We start from the raw sequence: 26,740 nt of genomic DNA, 5'->3' as shown, positions 1-26,740 counted from the left end.
AACAAAAACAAAAACCCACAAGCACCATCAACAAAGGAGAAAGTTAAAATGAAATATCAAACTCCTTCCTTACAATATGGATTTTCCTAAAAATAATGAAGCAAAATCTATTATCTTTTTGAGAGAAATAAGATAAATATTCATGAATACTACAGTTGAACAAGTGCTGTTTATTGACAAGTACAAAAGGACATATACAACAAGTTCTTGGAAAGTTTATCACTCACATATGCGCCCTGGTAAATTAACTAGGGAAATACTCAATTGTAATACTAATCAAAATGAGAAGTCAACAGTGGGAAATAAATCATAATAAATTCTAATAAACACCATCACAGGCTGTCACTCCTCTTTTCAGAGTCAGAACTTTCCTGCTCTGACCACTCATGGTAACAGTTCTGGGGTCTGAGGAGCCCATGTCTTGTTTCCTCATCCAAACTTTAGGTCCTTAAAGGAAGCACACACCACACGGAACATTTTATCCATCTCCCATAGCACTCAACACAATGGAGTTTATATGGTAGGAGCTCATTTCAAAACTCCCTTATTCATTGCCCACTAGGTGGCAGGGCCCAGTGGATGAAGGATTAAAAAAAAAAAAAAAAAAATCATAAGAAAAGACAATAACATCTTTAAAACTAACTAAAAGTTTTCAATGAATACAAAAAAATGCAGAAGGACATCAAGATAATCGGTAAAAATGAGTTTAAACATGTTCAAAAGTTCTAACCCACAACAAAAAGAATTCTATAATGTTATTTCCATAAGCCCTTTTTTGGGAAAAAAAAAAAAAATACACAGCAAACTTGACCAACCAAGAGAAGACTGAGGAAATTATAGTAAGGAACTGGTGATGCACACTGACTATACTTAATAGCCATGGAAGAAAAAGAAAAAAAAGTTTTGTTTTGTTTCTTAACAACTGCCCCCAAAAAGGATCATGCCCCCAAAAGTTGCCATCTTATTCTATCACATTTCCAGGTATAAACAATTATTAGGATTTTAAAATTAATCCAAGGTATAAAAACTATGGATAATGTTCTAATGCATCTTTGCAAGCTATCATAAGCCTCGTACTACTCGTACTAAACTGTGAAAGATACAAAAACTTAAAAAACAATCTTATGAATAGTAATTTAAAAATTATACAAAAGATTATAAAATAAAATCCAGCTCTGTATTTAAAGAAAAATACACCATAACCAAGTAGGATTATTTCAAGAATGTAAGGATGGGTCAGGATTATATTTTAAGACTTCATCGCACTGAAAGCTCATATGATTTTCTATAATTAATGCTAAAAAGTAATTTAATTTAACATTCTTTTCCTGGTTTTGAATTGAGAAAAAGTATGTTCCTCTCAAATCAATGGCCATCACCATACTAAAAAAGAAAAAGGAGGCATGATTATTAAAGACAGGATCAAGACAAGGCCAACTTTCAAATGAGACTGGAAATTTAAAACAATACAATAAGATATGAAAAACTGAGAAGGGTGAGTATTACAAAGGGCTAGATGGAATTACTATTTGAACAGCTATTACCTGGAAATCCAAGGTCAACTGAAGAGCTATTAGAATCAATGATATGGTTTATGGTGATTTGGAGCTATATGTACCCCAGAAAAAAAGAGGCTCTTAAAATTAATCCATCTCTATGGGTGTGGAACCACTGTAGGCAGAACGTTTTGATATGGCTACTTCGATTAAGGTGTGACCCACCTCAATCAGATGGGTCTTAATTCTCTTACTATTGTCCCTTATGAGAGAATATAAATTCGGACAAAGAGAAAAAGCCAAGGAAGGAAGAAGGTGAAAGCAAGTAAACCTAGAAGAGAAGAGAGAGTCCAGTAGATGTTGCCATGTGCCTTGCCATGTGGCAGGGGAACCAAGGACTACCAAGCAGCAGGTCTTCAGGAAGAAAGCATTACCTTGATGATGCCCTGATTTGGACATTTTCAAGCCCTCAAACTGTAAGCTTGTAAGCTAGTAAATTCTCCTTTTTTAAGCCAAAACCATTTCATAGTATCTGCTTTACACAGCCTGGGAAACTAAAACATGGTTGCTAACAAAGTACCTGCAAACTGCATATAAAATATATAATTAATGCATGCTATAACAGGTGGTTACCTTTATAAACTTATTGCAGAAAAATATTCAGTTAGTATTTGCTATCACATTAATATTTTAAAAATCCGTTTAAACTTGAATGATTGACTTGGATAAATGGGACAGACATACTACGTTCCTAATTGGGAAAACATATTACTATCTGGAAGTAAATTACCCTCAATGAATACACAAACTGAATGCAATTCCAGTGAGAACTCTGATAAAAATTCGAGAAAAAACAGACTAAGGATAATAGTTAAGAAATATTTCAAAAACAGCGATGGACCATCCAGTACGGGGTAGCGGTTATATGAATGGGAGAGAGGATATATGAAGGTAAATTAATGAAAAATTTGGTATTAGTATCATTAAGCAATTAAAAGTACAGAAACAGACCTACATATATAAGGCAATACAGTATACAATAAAGTAAGATTTTGTGCGTGTAAGAAAATAATGAATTATTGAAAAAATGCTGCAAGGACAAGAGAAAAGTATTTGGAAAAATACAGATCCCTGTTTTATACAAAATGCACACACACACACACACAAATTCCAGAAAGACTGAAAACCTAAATGTAAAAAATTAGCCACCTAGGCCTGTAAACAAACTGACAATAACTTTTTGTTATTGTTTATCTGACATGAATGCAGCTATCTTTAGGTATAAAGATTACTGAAGACTAAAGAGAGAAACTTTAGTTTTTGTGTTCTTTGATCACAGAATTGTTGATAATAACTAATTTTCACAATAAAAAGCAGACAAAAAATAAAAGCATAAAAAAATTATCCCTATTAGGGGGAGGAGGGAATGGAGAGTTACGATAAGGGAAGTATCACAATTACATGGGAAGGATATTTCTATTTCCTTACATTCCATAAGAATCATGGCCTAATGGGCCACCATCACAAAAGGGATTATTTGAGGATAGGGGGTGGGGGGATGGTGAGACTGGTCCACTGAATCAGAAACATATAAATATAATCTACAACATTTAAGAGGGGAAGCCTCTTTCAACATGCCAGCAAAGGTAGAAAAACCACTAAGAAAAAGGCTGATAGATTTGACCAGAAAAATTAACTCCCTTCATGAACAAACAGCATGAGTAGTTATTTAAAAAGAACTATAAACGGTAACTTTAAAGAAATGTTCAACCTCACTGATAAACAAATGTTAATCAATATAACTATTAGATTTTTAATTATTTTCTGTTTCACTTTTAGGAGGTAATTCTAACTTTTGAATTTTTCAATAAAAATGTTCTGAGCATGTTTTCCTTGTTACAAAGTAACTTTTTGATATATGCATCTTTGTTTTAACCCTTAATCCTTTGATCAAGGCTATGTAACTTGGTAATTTAGTTGTTCCTTGAATTCTGTAAGCTTCTAATTACATACCACCATTTTTGTGTTTTAGTTAACCAGAGTTAATTTCTGGTGCTTCCAACCAAAAGAGTCTAAGTCTCCATTCCTGAACTAAACCGAAGAGTTAAAAACCATTTCAAAATAATTTTTTTCCCTGTGGAATCTTAAAATTGTGGAGTAGATTATTCATTGTGGTTTTTAGGCCAAACAATATTAGACTGTCTCAATACTCAAGAACTCCCAAACCATGGGCCTATTCCTTCCTGTCACATTCTCATATGAACCTGAGTCTGAATGGACAGCAGGAGTGTCCCGGGGAACCATAAATGTTTATAAAAGGCCTAAATTATCTAGAGTAAGTTTCTCATTAATGGTGACGAAATGTGGGAATATAAATGGGCTGAAGAACAGCAAAGAATTGAACCTTTCGTATCTACTAAGATGCTAACCTTGTCATACTCTTGGGGTCAAGGAAAACCATGGTAAGACATGATGCTCTGTTTCTGCTATGCACTGACTTGTTTTCCAATTTAAGTTTTTTATCATTAGCTAATTAATTAAAAAACTTATTTTCCTTACAGAGAGAGAAAGAGAAAGGGACAAAGGAGTTTTAATTCCCCTATCTAAGTAGCTCCAAAGAAAACACTAAAACTACCTACTTTTTTAGTGTTTTTAAATAGTAATTCAGTTAGTATTTACAAACTGCCCAGAAGAGACAAAGCATTTGGAAATAAACAATTAAACAAGAAGTTTGTGTCAGAAAAGAAAAGCTAATGACTTAGATACTATAACTCCTACGGGGTTATTTAAAACAAAACAAGCAAACAAACTAAAGACACCTGAGATCCACATTAAAGATTCTCTTAAAACTGTTTGAAATGAAAATATGAAAAAAGTGGCAACAGTTCCCTTTCTTGTCCTCAGAAATGAACCAAGAAGAAATAATGGCTTCACAAATCTAAATGTCTTGAGTTTTTTGTTTGTTTTGATACTTTTACTGCACCTTGCTTCGCAACCTACAGGAAAGGGAAGGCACCCTGGACATTTTAGATCCCATGGTCTTTGAATGTTAGGATCCGTAAAATAGGTATAAGAAATATTCTACAAATAAAAACATGTATTTTTGTGTCTGTCAAACGACAAACAAAACCTGCAAAGATCTCTAAGATATAGATACGTTCAGATCAAATTCTAGATTATCCTCAGCAATATCCGCACACTTAAATACATTTTAAATGAATCAAATTTATCACAGGCATAATTTATAATTAATCTAAGTTGACTTAAACATTTATTAGATTAAGGGAGGTGTGGCAAGATGGCGGACTGGTGAGCTGTAAGTTTTAGTTACTCCTCCAGGAAAGTAGGTAGAAAGCCAGGAACTGCGTGGACTGGACACCACAGACCAATCTGACTTTGGGCATACTTCATACAACACTCATGAAACCATGAACTGCTGAGATCAGCAAAATCTGTAAGCTCTTGTGGCCGGGGGACCCACACCCCTCCCTGCCAGGCTCAGTCCCGTGGGAGGAGGGGCTCTCAGCTCCGGGAAGGAGAAGGGAGAACTGCAGTGGCAGCCCTTATCGGAAACTCATTCTACTGATCCGAACTCCAACCATAGATAGACTGAGACCAGACACCAGAGAATCTGAGAGCAGCCAGCGCAGTAGAGAGGAGACAGGCATAGAAAAAAACAGCACGAAAAACTCCAAAATAAAAGTGGAGGATTTTTGGAGTTCTGGTGAACATAGAAAGGGGAAGGGCAGAGCTCAGGCCCTGAGGCTCATATGCAAATCCCGAAGAAAAGCTGATCTCTCTGCCCTGTGGACCTTTCCTTAATGGCCCTAATTGCTTTGTCTCTTAGCATTTCAATAACCCATTAGATCTGTGAGGAGGGCCCATTTTTTTTTTTTTTAATCCTTTTCTCTTTTTCTAAAACAATTACTCTAAGAAGCCCAATACGGAAAGCTTCAAAGACTTGCAATTTGGGCAGGTCAAGACAAGAGCAGAACTAAGAGAGCTCTGAGACAAAAGGCAATAATCCAGTGGCTGAGAAAATTCACTAAACACCACAACTTCCCAAGAAAAGGGGGGTGTCTGCTCACAGCCATCATCCTGGTGGACAGGAAACACTCCTGCCCATCGCCAGCCCCATAGCCCAGAGCTGCCCCAGACAACCCAGTGTGACGGAAGTGCTTCAAATAACAGGCACACACCACAAAACTGGGCGTGGACATTACCCTTCCCTGCAACCTCAGCTGATTGTCCCAGAGTTGGGAAGGTGGAGCAGTGTGAATTAACAAAGCCCCATTCAGCCATCATTGCAGCAGACTGGGAGCCTCCCTACACAGCACAGTCATCCCTCAACAGAGGACCAGGGGGTGCACAGCCTGGAAGAGGGGCCCACTTGCAAGTCTCAGGAGCCATACGCCAATACCAAGGACTTGTGGGTCAGTGGCAGGGACAAACAGAGGCAGGACTGAACTGAAGGATTAGACTATTGCAGCAGCTTTAAAACTCTAGGATCACCAGGGAGATTTGATTGTTAGAGCTACCCCTCCTCCCTGACTGCCCAGAAACACGCCCCATATACAGGGCGGGCAACAACAACTACACACACAAGCTTGGTACACCAATTGGACCCCACAAAACTCACTCCCCCACTCACCACAAAGGCTAAGCAGGGGAGAACTGGCTTGTGGAGAACAGGTGTCTCGTGGACGCCACCTGCTGGTTAGTTAGAGAAAGTGTACTCCACGAAGCTGTAGATCTGATAAATTAGAGATAAGGACTTCAATTGGTCTGCAAATCCTAAAAGAACCCTATCAAGTTCAGCAAATGCCAAGAGGCCAAAAACAACAGAAAATTACAAAGCATACGAAAAAAACAGACGATATGGATAACCCAAGCCCAAGCACCCAAATCAAAAGATCAGAAGAGACACAGCACCTAGAGCAGCTACTCAAAGAACTAAAGATGAACAATGAGACCATAGTACGGGGTACAAAGGATATCAAGAAGACCCTAGAAGAGCATAAAGAAGACATTGCAAGACTAAATAAAAAAACAGATGATCTGATGGAAATTAAAGAAACTGTTGACCAAATTAAAAATATTCTGGACACTCATAGTACAAGAATAGAGGAAGTTGAACAATGAATCAGTGACCTGGAAGATGACAGAATGGAAAATGAAAGCATAAAAGAAAGAATGGGGAAAAAAATTGAAAAAATCGAAACAGACCTCAGGGATATGACAGATAATATAAAAAGTCCGAATATAAGACTCGTTGGTGTTCCAGAAGGGGAAGAAAAGGGTAAAGGTCTAGGAAGAGTATTCAAAGAAATTGTTGGGGAAAACTTCCAAAATCTTCTAAACAACATAAATACACAAATCATAAATGCTCAGCGAACTCCACATAGAATAAATCCAAATAAACCCACACCGAGACATATTCTGATCACACTGTCAAACATGGAAGAGAAGGACCAAGTTCTGAAAGCAGCAAGAGAAAAGCAATTCACCACATACAAAGGAAACAGCATAAGACTAAGTAGTGACTACTCAGCAGCCACCATGGAGGCGAGAAGGCAGTGGCACGATATATTTAAAATTCTGAGTGAGAAAAATTTCCAGCCAAGAATACTTTATCCAGCAAAGCTCTCCTTCAAATTTGAGGGAGAGCTTAAATTTTTCAAAGACAAACAAATGCTGAGAGAATTTGCTAACAAGAGACCTGCCCTACTGGAGATACTAAAGGGAGCCCTACAGACAGAGAAACAAAGAAAGGACAGAGAGACTTGGAGAAAGGTTCAGTACTAAAGAGATTTGGTATGGGTACAATAAAGGATATTAATAGAGAGAGGGGAAAAATATTACAAACATAAACCAAAGGATAAGATGGCTGATTCAAGAAATGCCTTCACGGTTATAACGTTGAATGTAAATGGATTAAACTCCCCAATTAAAAGATATAGATTCGCAGAATGGATCAAAAAAAATGAACCATCAATATGTTGCATACAAGAGACTCATCTTAGACACAGGGACACAAAGAAACTGAAAGTAAAAGGATGGAAAAAAATATTTCATGCAAGCTACAGCCAAAAGAAAGCAGGTGTAGCAATATTAATCTCAGATAAAATAGACTTTAAATGCAGGGATATTTTGAGAGACAAAGAAGGCCAATACATACTAGTAAAAGGGGCAATTCAACAAGAAGAAATAACAATCGTAAATGTCTATGCACCCAATCAAGGTGCCACAAAATACATGAGAAAAACACTGGCAAAACTAAAGGAAGCAATTGATGTTTCCACAATAATTGTGGGAGACTTCAACACATCACTGTCTCCTATAGATAGATCAACCAGACAGAAGACCAATAAGGAAACTGAAAACCTAAACAATCTGATAAATGAATTAGATTTAACAGACATATACAGGTCATTACATCCCAAATCACCAGGATACACACACTTTTCTAGTGCTCACGGAACATTCTCCAGAATAGATCATATGCTGGGCCATAAAACAAGCCTCAATAAATTTAAAAAGATTGACATTATTCAAAGCACATTCTCTGACCACAATGGAATACAATTAGAAGTCAATAACCATCAGAGACTTAGAAAATTCACAAATATCTGGAGGTTAAACAACACACTCCTAAACAATCAGTGGGTTAAAGAAGAAATAGCAAGAGAAATTGCTAAATATATAGAGACGAATGAAAACGAGAACACAACATATCAAAACCTATGCCATGCAGCAAAAGCAGTGCTGAGGGGGAAATTTATAGCACTAAACGCATATATTAAAAAGGAAGAAAGAGCCAAAATCAAAGAACTAATGGATCAACTGAAGAAGCTCGAAAATGAAAAGCAAACCAATCCTAAACCAAGTAGAAGAAAAGAAATAACAAGGATTAAAGCAGAAATAAATGATATAGAGAACAAAAAAACAATAGAGAGGATAAATATCACCAAAAGTTGGTTCTTTGAAAAGATCAACAAGATTGACAAGCCCCTAGCTAGACTGACAAAACCAAAAAGAGAGAAGACCCATATAAACAAAATAATGAATGAAAAAGGTGACATAACTGCAGATCCTGAAGAAATTAAAAAAATTATAAGAGGATACTATGAACAACTGTATGGCAACAAACTGGATAATGTAGAGGAAATGGACAATTTCCTGGAAACATATGAACAACCAAGACTGACCAGAGAAGAAATAGAAGACCTCAACCAAACCATCACAAGCAAAGAGATCCAATCAGTCATCAAAAATCTTCCCACAAATAAATGCCCAGGGCCAGATGGCTTCACAGGGGAATTTTACCACTTTCCAGAAAGAACTGACACCAATCTTACTCAAACTCTTTCAAAACACTGAAGAAAATGGAACACTACCTAACTCATTTTATGAAGCTAACATAAATCTAATATCAAAACCAGGCAAAGATGCTACAAAAAAGGAAAACTACCGGCCAATCTCCCTAATGAATATAGATGCAAAAATCCTCAACAAAATACTTGCAGATCGAATCCAAAGACACATTAAAAAAATCATACACCATGACCAAGTGGGGTTCATTCAAGGCATGCAAGGATGGTTCAACATAAGAAAATCAATCAATGTATTACAACACATTAACAATTCGAAAGGGAAAAACCAAATGATCATTTCAATAGATGCTGAAAAAGCATTTGACAAAATCCTACATCCATTTTTGATAAAAACACTTCAAAAGGTAGGAATTGAAGGAAACTTCCTCAATATGATGAAGAACATATATGAAAAACCCACAGCCAGCACAGTACTCAATGGTGAGAGACTGAAAGGCTTCCCTCTAAGATCAGGAACAAGACAAGGATGCCCGCTGTCACCACTGTTGAATAAAAAGTAGCGGGATACAAGATTAATGCACATAAGTCAGTAATGCTTCTATTTGCTAGAAATGAACAAACTGAAGAGACACTCAAGAAAAAGATACCATTTTCAATAGCAACTAAAAAAATCAAGTACCTAGGAATCAACTTAACCAAAGATGTAAAAGACCTATACAAAGAAAACTACGTAACTCTACTAAAAGAAATAGAAGGGGACCTTAAAAGATGGAAAAATATTCCATGTTCATGGATAGGAAGGCTAAATGTCATTAAGATGTCAAGTCTACCCAAACTCATCTACAGATTCAATGCAATCCCAATCAAAATTCCAACAACCTACTTTGCAGACTTGGAAAAGCTAGTTATCAAATTTATTTGGAAAGGGAAGATGCCTAGAATTGCTAAAGACACTCTAAAAAAGAAAAACGAAGTGGGAGGACTTACACTCCCTGACTTTGAAGCGTATTATGAAGCCACAGTTGTCAAAACAGCATGGTACTGGCACAAAGATAGACATATAGATCAATGGAATCGCACTGAGAATTCAGAGATAGACCCTCAGATCTATGGCCGACTGATCTTTGATAAGGCCCCCAAAGTCACTGAACTCAGTCATAATGGTCTTTTCAACAAATGGGGCTGGGAGAGTTGGATATCCATATCCAAAAGAATGAAAGAGGACCCGTCCCTCACCCCCTACACAAAAATTAACTCAAAATGGACCAAAGATCTCAATATAAAAGAAAGTACCATAAAACTCCTAGAAGATAATGTAGGAAAACATCTTCAAGACCTTGTATTAGGCGGCCACTTCCTAGACTTGACACCCAAAGCACAAGCAACAAAAGAAAAAATAGATAAATGGGAACTCCTCAAGCTTAGAAGTTTCTGCACCTCAAAGGAATTTCTCAAAAAGGTAAAGAGGCAGCCAACTCAATGGGAAAAAATTTTTGGAAACCATGTATCTGACAAAAGACTGATATCTTGCATATATAAAGAAATCCTACAACTCAATGACAATAGTACAGACAGCCCAATTATAAAATGGGCAAAAGATATGAAAAGACAGTTCTCTGAAGAGCAAATACAAATGGCCAAGAAACACATGAAAAAATGTTCAGCTCACTAGCTATTAGAGAGATGCAAATTAAGACCACAATGAGATACCATCTAACACCGGTTAGAATGGCTGCCATTAAACAAACAGGAAACTACAAATGCTGGAGGGGATGTGGAGAAATTGGAACTCTTATTCATTGTTGGTGGGACTGCATAATGGTTCAGCCACTCTGGAAGTCAGTCTGGCAGTTCCGTAGAAAACTAGGTCTAGAGTTACCATTCGATCCAGCTATTGCACTTCTCGGCAAATACCCGGAAGATCGGAAAGCAGTGACACGAACAGATATCTGCACGCCAATGTTCATAGCAGCATTATTCACAATTGCCAAGAGATGGAAACAACCCAAATGTCCTTCAACAGATGAGTGGATAAAGAAAATGTGGTATATACACACGATGGAATACTACACGGCAGTAAGAAGGAACGATGTCGTGAAACATAGGACAACATGGATGAACCTTGAAGACACAATGCTGAGTGAAATAAGCCAGGCACAAAAAGAGAAATATTATATGCTACCACTAATGTGAACTTTGAAAAATGTAAAACAAATGGTTTATAATGTAGAATGTAGGGGAACTAGCAATAGAGAGCAATTAAGGAAGGGGGAACAATAATCCAAGAAGAAGAGATAAGATATTTAACGTTCTGGGGATGCCCAGGAATGACTATGGTCTGTTAATTCCTGATGTATATAGTAGGAACAAGTTCACAGAAATGTTGCTATATTAGGTAACTTTCTTGGGGTAAAGTAGGAACATGTTGGAAGTTAAGCAGTTATCTTAGGTTGGTTGTCTTTTTCTTACTCCCTTGTTATAGTCTCTTTGAAATGTTCTTTTATTGTATGTTTTTTTTTAATTTTTTTTATACAGTTGATTTAACAAAGGGAAATTAAAAAAAAAAAAAAAAGAAAAACAAGGAAAAAAATATGTAGTGCCCCCTTGAGTAGCCTGTGGAGAATGCAGGGGTATTGGCCTACCCCACCTCGATGGTTGCTAACATGACCACAGACATAGGGGACTGGTGGTTTGATGGGTTGAGCCCTCTACCTAGGTTTTACCCTTGGGAAGACGGTTGCTGCAAAGGAGAGGCTAGGCCTCCCTGTAATTGTGCCTAAGAGCCTCCTCCCGAATGCCTCTTTGTTGCTCAGATGTGGCCCTCGCTCTCTAGCTAAGCCAACTTGAAAGGTGAAATCACTGCCCTCCCCCCTACATGGGATCAGACACCCAGGGGAGTGAATCTCCCTGGCAACGTGGAATATGACTCCCGGGGAGGAATGTAGACTTGGCATCGTGGGATGGAGAACATCTTCTTGACCAAAAGAGGGATGTGAAAGGAAATGAAATAAGCTTCAGTGGCAGACAGATTCCAAAAGGAGCCGAGAGGTCACTCTGGTGGGCACTCTTACGCACAATTTAGACAACCCTCTTTAGGTTCTAAAGAATTGGGGTAGCTGGTGGTGGATACCTGAACCTATCAAACTACAACCCAGAACCCATGAATCTCGAAGACCATTGTATAAAAATGTAGCTTATGAGGGGTGACAATGGGATTGGGAAAGCCATAAGGACCACACTCCACTTTGTCTAGTTTATGGATGGATGAGTAGAAAAACAGGGGAAGGAAACAAACAAACAAACAGACAACGGTACCCAGTGTTCTTTTTTACTTCAATTCTTCTTTTTCACTTTAATTATTATTGTTATTTTTGTGTGTGTGCTAATGAAGGTGTCAGGGATTGATTTAGGTGATGAATGTACAACTATGTAATGGTACTGTGAACAATCGAATGTATGATTTGTTTTGTATGACTGCGTGGTATGTGAATATATCTCAATAAAATGAAGATTAAAAAAAAACATTTATTAGATTAAAACAGGTCAAAATTTGAAATTGTAACAAAATAAGTACTTTGAAAAAAGTAAAGAACCCTTAACTTTCAAAATAGAAATAAGTATAGTTGGCCAAGTGAATTAAATAAAAATTTATATGAAAAATATTTGTAAGCTGCAAACTCAAATATTATTAAAATATTTAAATCATCTCTTAAAAATTCTTCTGATGTCTTAACTTGTGTGCCAGTTTGAATTTATTATGTCCCCCAAAACACCATTATCTTTGATGCAATCCTGTGTGGGTAGAAATATTAGTGTTGATTAGATTGTAATTCTTTGATTGAGTGTTTCCATGGAGATGCAACCCACCCAATTGTAGGTGATAATTCTGATTAGATACTTTACTAGAGTACGATATAAGCTCAGACAGAAGGAGCAAGTTTGCTACAGCCAAGAGGGACACTTTGAAGAACGCACAGGAGCTGAGAGAGGAGCTGCAGCTTACAGAGATATTTTGGAGATGGCCTTTGAAAGCAGACTTTTGCTCTGGAGAAGCTAAGAGAGAACAAATGCCCCAAGAGCAACTAAAGAGTGACATTTTTGAGGAGCTGCAGCCTAGAGAGGAATGCCCTGGAAGAGAGCCATTTTGAAACCAGAACTCCGGAGCAAATGCCAGTCACATGCCTTCCCAGCTAACAGAGGTTTTCTGACACCACTGGCCACCCTCCAATGAAGGCACCATATCTTGGACACTTCATGGCCTTAAGACTATAACTTTGTAACCAAATTAACCCCCTTTAAAAAAGTTGATCCATTACTGGTGCTTTGCCAAAAGGCAGCATTAGCAAACTGGAACAACCTGAAAGGCTGTTTCTGGGGTATTAGGAAATCCTATATTTTGAGGAAAAACTTGGTTCACATGCCAAAAAGTGGATGAGAGGAAAAATGGCAGAATAGAGAGGGAGCTGTAGGGTTCACTCCACTTCCAGAAACAGCAAGTGGACAGGCAGAAAAAGTACAAGTCAACTGTCCTGGTACTTCAGAGACCAGGAAAGTTCTGTGCAGCACCCACAGAAGTGGAGACAAAGAGTCCGAGAAACTACAGTGAGAGAATGAGTAACCCTAGCCTCAGCTCCTGGTACCCATCCCCCAACATTAAGGCAAGCAGTTTCAGGCAGTGCCATCCCACCTGGTGGAGTGCTGAAGACTGGTATGACCATAGTAGTACTCTGCCCCAAGTACAAAAGGGGACACTGCCCAGTACTGACCCAGCCACTGATCGGTGAATTTACACTGCTGGAGACCAGTGTTCCAGCCCATCCAGGCCAGGAACTGTAGCATCACTGTTCTGACCATGTGAAAGTTTAGGGTGGCAAAAGGCTAAAAAATCCTCCCTTCTTGGGCTTAGGACCTGCTGGGCAGGTCAGGAAAGCCCACTTTTGGAGAAAGGTCAAAAAAGGAGTTTTGGCAAAGAGATTCACCCTCGGTGAAGCAAGCCCATGGCAGAGAAAGGATATGCTGAGAATTAAAGACACCAGAACTCTTTATGTATGTGGGGAGTTGCGAGCCGACAAGCAACATCTGCTCGCCAGGATAGGAAAAGCACAGAGTCTAGAAGCCTCACAGGAAAGCCTGACAACCTTTTGGGTCTCATCCTCAGGATACGTGATACTACTTACACAATCCTCCTAAGACCTAACCCTGTCTGGTCTAGAAAAATCAGTTAGGGGTCAATCATATCTGGGTAGAAACTCAAAAAAAGATAAAAAGAAAAAAAAAAAAAGGTTCCATATGGGCAGGGCAAGAACCAGAATAACAAGAGCTGGAAATTTCTTTCCAGTCAAACAGAAGCTATGCTAGAGATCTAGACTAATCTGAACTGAACACCAAAGAACAGATAGAGAACAAAGTCAACCAACAAGAAAAGCCTAGGAAAAAGAGTGCAAACAATCTCTAGAATTTCTGGAATAAATTAATCAAGGAAACCAGATTCCTAGACATCAAAAAGGAAAAAATATGTAGTGCCCCCTTGAGGAGCCTGTGGAGAATGCAGTAGTATTGGCCTACCCCACCTCGATGGTTGCTAACATGACCACAGACATAGGGGACTGGTGGTTTGATGGGTTGAGCCCTCTACCATAGGTTTTATCCTGGGGAAGATGGTTGCTGCAAAGGAGAGGCTAGGCCTCCCTGTAACTGTGCCTAAGAGCCTCCTCCCAAATGCCTCTTTGTTGCTCAGATGTGGCCCTCTTTCTAGCTAAGCCAACTTGAAAGGTGAAATCACTGCCCTCCCCCCTACGTGGGATCAGACACCCAGGGGAGTGAATCTCCCTGGCAACGTGGAATATGACTCCCGGGGAGGAATGTAGACTTGGCATCGTGGGATGGAGAACATCTTCTTGACCAAAAGAGGGATATGAAAGGAAATGAAATAAGCTTCAGTGGCAGACAGATTCCAAAAGGAGCCGAGAGGTCACTCTGGTGGGCACTCTTACGCACAATTTAGACAACCCTTTTTAGGTTCTAAAGAATTGGGGTAGCTGGTGGTGGATACCTGAAACTATCAAACTACAACCCAGAACCCATGAATCTCGAAGACCATTGTATAAAAATGTAGCTTATGAGGGGTGACAATGGGATTGGGAAAGCCATAAGGACCACACTCCACTTTGTCTAGTTTATGGATGGATGAGTAGAAAAACAGGGGAAGGAAACAAACAAACAAACAGACAAAGGTACCCAGTGTTCTTTTTTACTTCAATTGCTCTTTTTCACTTTATTATTCTCATTACTTTTGTGTGTGTGCTAATGAAGGTATCAGGGATTGATTTAGGTGACGAATGTACAACTATGTAATGGTACTGTGAACAATCGAATGTACGATTTATTTTGTATGACTGCGTGGTATGTGAATATATCTCAATAAAATGAAGATTAAAAAAAAAAGAAAAAAAACAAATGACAAGTCACATTAGGAAATACAAAGATATGACCTAATCAACGAAGAAACTAACAACTCAAACCAGTTACAGGAGTTGAAACAACTAACTAAAGATTTATCAAAACAATCATGTTGAATCAATTCAAAACTCAAATCAATGAACTGAGGGAAGATATGGCAAAAGAGATGAAGAATATAAAGAAGACACTGGGGGAAGATAAGAAAGAACTCGAAAGTTTGAGAAAAGAAATGACAGAATTTATGGGAATGAAATGCACACCAGAAGAGATGAAAAACACAGTGGAGATTTAAAACAGTAGATCCTGAAGAGGCAAAAGAAAGGAAAGTGAACTAGAAAACAAGACATCTGAAATCACACACACAAAAGAACAGAAAGGGAAGAGAATGGAAAAATACGAGCAGGGTGTCAGATAATTGAATGACAACATGAAGTCCATGAATATACATGTCATAAGAGTCCCCGAAGGAGAAGAGAATGTAAAGGGGGAAAATGCAATAGAGGAAATAATGAAATTTCCCAACTCTTATGAAAAAAATAAAATTACAGATCCAAGAATCACAGCATACCCCAAACAGACTAGATCTAAACAGACCTATTCCAAGACACTTACTAATCAGACTGTCAAATGTCAAAGACAAAGAGAGAATTCTGAAAGCAGCAAAAGAAAAGAGATCCATCACACACAAGGGAAGCTTGGTAAATTATATGCAGATTTCTCAGCAGAAACATGGAAGCAAGAAGGCAGTGATATGATACATTTTAAGATACTGAAAGAGAAAACCTTCTAACCAAGATCCTTTATCTGGGAAAACTGTCCTTTAAAAATGAGGGGGAGTTTAAAATATTTTCAGACTAACAGACACTGAGAGAGTTTGTGAAAAAGCAACCTGCTCTACAAGAAATACTAAACATAATACTACAGGCAGATAGGAAAAGGCAGGAGAGTGATGTCTGGAGAAGAGTGTAGAAAGAGAGAGAGGAAAAAAAAGGATGAAAAGAAAATAAGCTAGGACATATAAAGTCCGAAAGACAAAATGGTAGATGGTAACACAATATTGTAAGTACACTGAACAAACCTGAGTGTGAGTAGGGCTGGAAGACTAGGGGCACATATAACCACCAGAAGGAAATAAAGAGGACAAGGAATGGGAATGATGAACTTAGTTAAACCTGGAATGATCAATGATGGTGATTAAATATACAAATATAAGAATGTTTTACAGGAAGGAGAACAAATGAATGTCAACAATGCAACGTGTTGAAAAGGGGATGATTTAGGGAAAAATATGATCAATGCAAATTAAGAGTCTTTAGTTAACAAGGACATTGTAACAGCCTTTCATTACTTGCAACAAAGGCAATATATCAAAGCTAAACATCTATAAGAGCAGGATATAAAGGAGGGGCATGGGATTCTTCGTGGTAGAATTGGTGGTATTTCTCCTTTTTATTGTATTGTACTTTTATTTTTTGTTTTAAAATTTTTTACTCCTCATTTTTTCCCCTCTTCTTTCTTTGCAGAAGAAATGGAAATGTCCTCATATAAACTGTGGTGGTGAATGCATAACTACATGATTGTACCAGGAACCACAGATTGTTTACTTACGATGGATTGTACGGTGTTTGAAAAATAAACAGAAAGACAGAAGCGCTGGAGAAAAAGGGAAGAGACTAATGTATCTATTCACTCTGGGTGGGGAACAAGAATAGTGCAGCCCACCCGGAGGGCAGTGTGGTGATTCCACAGGAGGCTAAGTATAGGGTTGCCATATGATCCTACAACCTGTTATTAGGTAGGTATATACTTGGAAGAATTAAATGCAGGGACACGGACATTTGCACATTAATGTTTACGGTGGCAGTATTCACAGTTTGCAATGGAAGGAGGTGGCCTAAGGGTACACTGACTGATGAATCAAACAGTGAAGTGTGATATACACATACAATGGAATACTGAGCAGCTGCGAGAAGAAATGAAGCTGTGAGGCATGCAACTAGGTGAATGAACCTTGATAACAGTATGTTGAATGAAATAAGCCAGAAAAGAAAACACTAATATGATAATGTGTCTAATGTGCAAACTCTGAGAACTGGAGAGCACAGGTTATTAGGTGAAAGAATGTAGTCAAGTTTCCTAGACTATAAGCTCTTACAGCAATCACATCTACTGCTGAGTCGTAATGGTTATTTCTAAATTCTGATGCTGGGCTCTTTATGTAAAACCTGCTCATTCCCTGGAACTCTGGGTATCTGTGTGACACACCTAAGACTCAGAGCTAGAGTTCTGCTGCTATGAAAGTCAGTATTACTCCACACAGCAACTGTTAAAAAAACAAGCAAACAAAAAAAACAAACTGAAAAAGAGATCAGACTTCAGTTAGAAATAAGAATGAAGCTCATCTGGTTGGGACTAAGACAAATCAGACTAAAGGGTAAAGGACAATATTGACAGTATTTTGAAACTTCAATTTCTGTGTGAGACCAAAGGAAGAAATCATTTTTTCATGCAAAATTTATATTTTCTGTAGCACACTACAATTTAACTTGCATGCTCAGTTTATTCAAACACCATAATTACATGGAAACTTGAATAAGGAGATCTTGTTTGATTGTACAGGTTAGTGTGATGTCATGATACATCCCACAGTAATTTGAGCAAAGAATAAAAATGTATTTGCAAAACCCCCTTGAGGGACAGGGGAAAAAAGTGGAAATATTAAACTTCTCCACCTGGAGAATTCCTGATATTCTCACAAGCATTGGGAACTACCAATTTAATAGGCCAACCACGTGAAATTGGGGCTCGCCCTTATGAAACTTATTCCTGCAAAGGAGAAGCCAGGCCTACTTATAATTATGCCCCGGAGTCCCCACCAGAGAACCTCTTTTGTTACTCAGATGTGGCTCTCTCTCTAAGGCAACTCTGCAAATAAACCCACTGCCCTCCCCCCTAGGTGCGACATGATTCCCAGGCGTGTAAGTTTCACTGGCAACATGGGACATGACTCCCGGGGATCAGCCTTGCCCTGACATCATGGGATTGAAAAGATCTTCTCGACCAAAAGGGAGAAGAGAAATGAAACAGAATGGAGCTTCACTGGCTAAGAGACTTCAAATAAAATCGACAGGTCATTCTGGAGGTTACTCTTAAGCATTATGTATATATCCCTTTGTGGTTATTACTGTACTGGAATAGGTAGAAGGAAATACCTGAAACTGTTGAACTGTAATCCAGTTGCCTTGATTCTTGAAGATGACTGTATAATAATTAAGTTCTTAAGGCATGAATGTGTAATCGTGAAAACCTTGCAACTGACACTCCATTTATCCAGTGTATGGGCAGATGAGTAATAAAATAAAGACAAAAAATAAATAATAGAGGGAGATAAGGGGTATGGGATGTTTTGGGTGTTCTTTTTTATGCTTATTTCTATTTTTTGATGAACGCACAACTATACGATGATACTGTGAACCACTGACTGTAACTTTGCATGATTATCTGGTATGTGAATATATCTCAATAAAACTTCATTAAAAAAAAAGACACTGGGTAAGCATAAAAAAGAATTTGAAAGCATGCAAAGAAAAATAACATCTTATGGGAATGAAAGGCACAAGAGATGAGAATTAAAAATACACTAAAGGCATACAATAGGAGATTTGAACAGGCAGAAGAATGGATCAGTGGAGAGAGAAGGGGGAACCAATAGTTAATTTCTGCAGAATTTTTGAATAAGTTGGACTGAAAATGTTTGGAAATGGACAGAGATGATGATCACACATTATCACATATGTAAACAGTAACAATGAATCAGGAGAGTGATTGTGCTTGAAAGGGAAAGTTTAGGGTCATGTGTATCAGTAGAAGGTAAGCCAGATGAAACAGGAACTGTATACTATAGTAAACCCTGTTTCCAATAGCGAAACATGTTCTGGAAGATGACTTAACTGGACAAATATAAGAAAGTTCTTCTATGAAGTAAAACAAATGTACATCACTACAATATGTTAATAGGCTGGAATGAGGGAAGAATATAATTAGTGTAAATTATGGACTATAGTTAACAGTAACACTGCAATATTCTTTCATCAACTGTAACAAAGGTGCTATACCAAAGTTAAGCATCTAATAACGGGGTGAGGGGGGAGTAAAGGAGTATGGATTTTTTTTTCAGCTATGAGAATATTCTCAAATTGACTGTAGTGGTAAATGCACTGATTATACCGAGAGCAACTGACTGTACATTTTCTATAGACTGCATGGTATGTGAATAAAACTGCTAAAAAAAAAAAAAAAAAAGCAATGATCATAGATCACTGTAACAGATATAATAATGAAAAGTCTGAAATATTCTAAGAAGTACCAGAATGTAACACAGAGACAAAACTGAGCAAATGTGTTGGAAAAATGATGCCAAAAGACTTTCTCAATGCAGGGTTACCACAAGACATCAATTTGTAAAAAAAAAAAAAAAAAAAAAAAAAAAGAATCCCACAATATCTGCAAAGCACAATAAAATACTGTATGTCTGTAAAAATAAATCAAATGTTAGGAACTATGAAGGAAAACAAAGCAAGAGGGGGAGTGATTGCTTTAAGGTGGAAAACAAGATACAGCATAGCTTTCTGATATAAGGGTTATAAAAGAAGACTTCTTTGATACAATGACATCACAGGAAAGACTGGAAAAAAGTTAGGGAGTGAGGAGAAAGAAACCTTCAGGCAGAGGGAATAAAAATAAATCAGTGTGTTGAGGACTGGCAGTTTGATGGACCGAGTACTCTATCATGGAACTTGCCCTATGAAGCTCATTACTGCAAAGGAGAGGCTAAACTTGCATATACTCGTGCCAAAGACTCTCCCAATGAACACCTCTTTGTTGTTGCTTAGATGTGTTCCCCTCTCTCTCCAACTAAGCCACCTCGGCAGGTGAACTCATTACCCTCCTCCCTAAGTGGGACCTGACTCCCAGGTGTGTAAATCTCTCTGGCAATGCAGGATATGACTTCCAGGGATGAATCTGGACCCAGCATCGTGGGATTGAGAATATCTTCTTGACCAAAAGGGGGATGCGAAATGAAACGAAATAAAGTTTCAGTGGCTGAGAGATTTCAAATGGAGTCGAGAGGTCACTCTGGTGGACATTCTTATGCACTATATAGATAACACCTCTTAGGTTTTAATGTATTGGAATAGCTAGAATGCCTGAAACTATCACACTCCAACCAAGTAGTAGCCTTGATTCTTGAAGAAGAGTGTATAACAGGGTAATTTACAAGGGGTGACAATGTGATTGTGAAAACCTTGTGGATTGCACTCCCTTTATCCAGGGTATGAATGGATGAGTAGAAAAAGGGGGACAAAAACTGAATGAAAAATAGGGTAGGGTGGGGGGGATGATTTGGGTGTTCTTTTTTACTTTTATTTTTTATTCTTCTGATTCTTTCTGATGTAATGAAAATGTTCAAAAATAGATTGGGGTGATGAGTGCATGACTATATGATGGTACTGTGAACAGTTGATTGTACACCATATATGACTGTATGGTATGTGAATGTATTTCAATAAAACTGAATTTAATTTAAAAAATTGACTTTGGTTTTAAAAAATATTTTGTTTATATATATATATAAATATATCACAGAATTTTCCACTTAAACCATTTTTAAGTGTACATTTCAGTGGTATTCTTTACATTTGCAATGTTATGCTACCATTTGTAGCATACAATAGATTATTCAGTCATAAAAAGGAAGAAGTTCTGATGCATGCTAGAACATGGATGAACCTTGAAGACATCATTTTAGGTGAAACGAGTCAGACAAAAAAGGACATACATTGTATGATTCCACTTATATGAAATACCTATACTAAGCAAATTCAGAGACTGAAAGATTATAGATTACTAGGGATTGGGGGTAGGTGAACGGGCAATAATTGCTTAATGGGTGCAGCATATCAGTATTATTGACCATAGCAAAAAAGGGTGTCCAGTGTTAAAAATAATTTTGGACATTAACTTCCCATTGAGGCTTCAAGTGTACAGGGTGCCATATGGAATGATGGAAATGTTTTGGTAATAGATGGTGGAGATGGTAGCACAGCATTGTGAATGCAATTAACAGCACTGAAATATATATCTGAATGTGACTAAAAGGGGAAATGTTAGACTGTATAAAAGAATAATGTTTTTAAACAAATCCACAGAACTGTACAATACCAACAGTGAACCCTAAGTTGAACCATGGACTGTAGTTAATAGTGCAATTATAAAAATGTGCTTTCATCAGTTGTAACAAATGTTCTGCCCCATGCAAGGTGGTAATAATAGTATGGCATATAGGAATCCTATATTTTATGCATGATTTTTCTATAAACCCACAGCTTCTCTAATAAAGAAAAAAGAACTTTTTGGTCTGGGAAAAAAATAAATAAATAAATCAGTGTGGCCAGAATAAAGTGAATGAGTAGAACAATGGCAGTTGTGCTGGTTTGAGTCTGTTATGTAAACCAGGAAAGACCATTCTTGTGAGGACACACCTACTGTAGGCAGTACCTTTTGATTAGGCTATTTAAATTGCGATGTGCCCCAACCCATTCAAGGTGCGTCTTAATCCTTTACTGGAGTCCTTTGTGACGAGGACAGAAGGCAGTAAAAGCACAGAGAGAGAGACACAGAAAAACCCCAGAGATGCTGAGCAAGGACTCACAGAAACTGAGAGCCACTTATACCAGAACACAGGAAGGAAAGGACCAGCAGACATTGCCAAGTGTCTTCCCATGTGACAGAGGAACCCTGGATGACAGCAGCCTTTCTTCAGAGGTTATCTTCTTCTTGATGCCTTAAATTTGGACATTTTTCATGGCCTTAGAATTGTAACTTGTAACCTAATAAATTCCCATTGTTAAAAGCCAGTTCATTTCTGATATATTGCATTTCAGCAGCTTTACCAAACCAAAACAGCAAGAGATGAGGCCACAGAGAGCAAGTACCAGATGATGTACAACACTTTAAGATTTGGTTTTATCAGAATAAGATGGGAAGCCCAAGACATTCTAACTTAGCTTTTTTTTTTTAATTTTTTAATTAAATTCAGTTTTATTGAGATATATTCCCATACCATACAATCATCCATGGTGTACAATCAACTGTTCACAGTACTATCATATAGTTATGCATTCATCACCTCAATCTATTTTTGAATATTTTCCTTACACCAGAAAGAATCAGAATAAGAATAAAAAATAAAAGTAAAAAAGAACACCCAAATCATCCCCCCACCCCATTCTATTTTTCATTTAGGTTTTGTCCCCATTTTTCTACTCATCCATCCATACACTGGATAAAGGGAGTGCAATCCACAAGGTTTTCACAATCACACTGTCACCCTGCATAGGCTACATTGTTATACACTCGTCTTCAAGAGTCAAGGCTACTGGGTTGGAGTGTGATAGTTTCAGGTATTACTTCTAGCTATTCCAATACATTAAAACCTAAGAGGTGTTATCTATATAATGCGTAAGAATGTCCACCAGAGTGACCTCTCGACTCCATTTGAAATCTCTCAGCCACTGAAACTTTATTTAGTTTCATTTCACATCCCCCTTTTGGTCAAGAAGATATTCTCAATCCCACGATACTGGGTCCAGATTCATCCCCTGGAGTCACATCCTGTGTTGCCAGGGCTTGGCACACCAAACCACCGGACCTCAGCACACTGATTTATTTTTATTCCCTCTGCCTGAAGGTTTCTTTCTCCTCACTCCCTAACTTTTTTCCAGTCTTTGCTATGACGTCATTATCAAAGAAGTCTTCACTCTGTTTCATCACGCATCCCCCTTTTGGTCAAGAAGATATTCTCAATCCCACAATTCCGGATCCAGTCTCATCCCCAGGAGTCATATCCTGCGCTGACAGGGAGATTTACACCCCTGGGACTCCGGTCCTACATAGTGAGGAGGGCAGTGAGTTAACCTGCCAAGGTGGCTTAGCTAGAGAGAGAGGGCCACATCTCAGCAACAAAGAGGAACTCAGGGGGAGACTCTTAGGCAAAATTATAAGCAGGTTTAGCCTCTCCTTTGCAGTAACGAGCTTCATAAGGGCGAGCCATAAGATAGAGAGCTCGGTACTAAGCTGCCAGTCCTGAATGTTTGTAAGGACATTAGTAATAATCCAGGTGAGGAAGTCCAACGCTTCCGCACTTTCCCCCAGATCCTCAAGGGGGCCCTGCATATATATTTTTATTCTCTGCCCAAATTACTTTGGGATGTGTTGCTATTTCACGCTAACATATACAAACCTACCTGATCTCATTTCCTAATCAAATTCTATGTAATTATGGTATTTGAATAAACTGACCATACAAGTTAAATTATTTAGTGTGCTGAAGAAAATATAGATCCTGCACCAAATAAACATCTCTTCCCTTGGTTTCACATGGAAGTTGAAGTTTTAAAAACAGTCAGTATTTTCCTTTATCCTTTGGCCTGATTTGCCCTAGTCTTAACCAGATCTACTTCATTCATATCTCTAATTGAAGTCTGGGCTCTTTTTCAGCTTTTTTTTTTTTAAACAGTTGCTGTATGCATTAATAGTGACATTCATATCTGCAGAGCTCTAGCTCTGAGTTTCAGGTATCACACAGATACCCAATTTTCCAGAGACCAATCAGGTTATACACAAAGGGATCAGCATCTTTGAGTTTGGAGACAGCCTTTACAATTCAGGAATAGATTTGACTGCTGTAAGAGCTTCACTCTGCCCTGTTTGAAGTGTTTAAAGTATCATTCTGCCCTGTTGGGAATAGATGGTAAACAGGCAAGGACAAAATCAGGGATACTGGTTAGGAACCCATTAGCAATGCAGGAGAGGGAATGAGGATTAGATCAGGGTGACATTGGTAAACAGTAGTCAGATTCTGAATATACTGTCTTTTGAAAGCAGAGTAAACAGGATTTGCTGATGAAATGAAAAAGAGGACCTGAGAGAATCAGAGAAGTCAAAAATTACTTCAAGGTTTCTGGCCTGAGCAATCAGAAATGACAATGCCGCCGTTAACCAAAATGAGAATGAGCAAGAGAAACACCTTTAAGGGGTAAGGGACAGAGGAGATCAGAAGTGCATTAACAAAAGCTCTCTGCCGTCCTCAGGAATTTTTGAGAGTGTAAAAAAGTCCTAAGACAAAGACAGTTTGAGAACTGATGACTAAGAAAAAGTAGGTCTTTAGGATTTGAAAGTTATTAATCTTGAATTGAAAGTGAGATCAATCTGCATTCATCTGCCTGGTGCTGGCATGAAGAAGGCAGCTTTAACCAGATTTAACCTGAGTTAGGGGTTTCATCAGGCAAGCATAATTAAAGACGATATAGGCAAAGGAGTTGAAGGTGCATTCAAAGAAGTTGTTTTAATGATAGGTTATGTACTCTAAACTGGACAAGAAGAGAAGAGAAGGAAGTAGGATCAAAGGATTGTAAAAACTATGTGGTTGAAAATTTATTGGAATTGAGGTACTAGGGAGAGTGAGGTAGAAAATGGGAGATGATTGCTAGGCAGTGGGAAAGTCAATTTCTCCAGAACTCAATTTTCATATTTATAAGGCATCTAGTAATCTTACAATTACACTTTCTTGAAAACTGTCCAAGCTTTTACATACACCATTTCATCTGATCTCCATTTTCTACCCCCCACCCGCTCATCCCCAAAATCACTCTGAGAAAACAGGGATTTTATTTTTTTCCTATGGCAGGTGAAGAATCTGAAAGGTTAAAAGACTTACCTTGAGTCATAAACAAGTGACAGTACCATTTACCCTACCCCAGAGGATCAGGGAAAACTGCAAAAGTTGGCATTTCAGCTGTGCCTTTGTGCCTTTAAGCCTAAGATTTTTACAGGCCAGGAAGATCATTCCCGGCTCACCAAAGATCTGACAAGAGGCCAAAATGTAGAAGCAAAGATAAGACTGGAAAGTAAGATTGAATCCAAAACAACACAGTAGAGAACTAGAACTAAAGTCTTCTAATTATCCTCAGACACAGCGCCTAGTATTTCTTATAATAGCGCTGTCCGATACAAGAGCCACTAACCACATGTGGCTACTAAGATTTAAATTAATTAAAATCAAATTAAAATTTAAAATTCAGGTTTCCAATTACACTAGCTATTTTTCAAGTGCTTAATAATCATTGGATAGCAAATGGTTATAGTACTGAACAGTGCAGCTCTACAGTATTTGCATCACTGCAGAAAATTCTACATAGTACAGTTCTAGAATAAAAGTTCATTGAAGGGGAGCCATGGCTGAGGGCATGCCTGCGCACTGAACTGCCAGTACGCCCAGCAGAGGGGGAAACCACGGTGCAGTCGGTAGAGTAATGTCTGCCCGGTCTCTGCTGTTATCCTTGTACATTGGGCAGTTCTTTCCGCACTGTCGGTGACATAGCCTCCTGGGTCTCCCTGTGGGCCTGAGCGTGCTGTGGCTGAAGGGGGACAGCCAACCATACCCACTGTGGTTCAGAAAGGATTAGTGAGCCACATGTGCTTTTTCAAGGGAGATTTTAAAGAACTTCTTCCCAAAAGGGTTAATAAACTGTTAAATATGAAATTAAGTGCAAAAGAATATGGCAAGCACGTCTCTACATTGGATCAACCCGGCAATATTCTTATCATCCTTCAATCCAGCCATGGGGGGAAAGTAAAAGGGAGAAACATGCAGTATCACTATAACTCTGGAAAACAAGAAGGGTTAGAACTGTATTCCCAATTTGTGACTTTACGTGAAAAAGAATTAGCTGTTAACAGCAACTGTGCAGAAGCTGGGGTTGTAGTGGAACATGGCCCTTATGGGAGGAGGCAGGTGCCAAAGCTGGATATCGATGGACCCACACACCTAACTGAGTTTTGAAAAACTGAAGTTAATTTTTATAAGTGTTTTCTAGTATAAAATGATCTAAACTGAAATAAGATTTTCTTCTTCTTCATCCTGAACACACTAACATTTCCAGATTCTGCAGTACCTTTTGCCAAGAAAAAGCTTGGGTCCCACAATCCACACACAACTCTGCAACCTCCTAATTGGATGACCTTGCCACATCACCTAAACTCTAGATCTCAGTCATCTATTATCTTGCCTTCCCCCAACTCTTCCACTCGAAAATTTCAAAAGTGATTTTGATTCATTTCATAGTCATTGTGAAAATGTTCTTGCAGAACTGTATTTAAAAGGTTTACATAGAAAAAGGAAAGAGAGGTCGGAAGAAGATGGTGGCATAGAGAAGAGGGGAAGCTAGTTAGTCCCCCTAGAACAACTACACAAACAACCAGGAACAAATAGTAAATAATCTGGAATAACTGCTGGGGGTCAAACATGACTGTCCACACATCATACACCAAGCTGGATTGGGAGGAATGCCTGAGATCACAGCATAAAATCTGTAAGTAAAAACTGCAGAC

General features: G+C 38.2%; 1 protein-coding gene across 5 annotated transcripts in view; it reads right to left on the bottom strand.

The window, feature by feature from the left end:
• Window positions 1–26,740, bottom strand: part of NECTIN3 (nectin cell adhesion molecule 3) — a 166,543-nt gene that overhangs the window by 104,963 nt on the left and 34,840 nt on the right. The window lies entirely within an intron of this gene.

Source organism: Choloepus didactylus, chromosome 1 (genome assembly GCF_015220235.1).
Source record: "Choloepus didactylus isolate mChoDid1 chromosome 1, mChoDid1.pri, whole genome shotgun sequence".
Lineage (NCBI taxonomy): Eukaryota > Metazoa > Chordata > Mammalia > Pilosa > Megalonychidae > Choloepus > Choloepus didactylus.
Note: the sequence above shows the minus strand (reverse complement) of the source record. Positions and strands in the feature narration are given on the sequence as shown.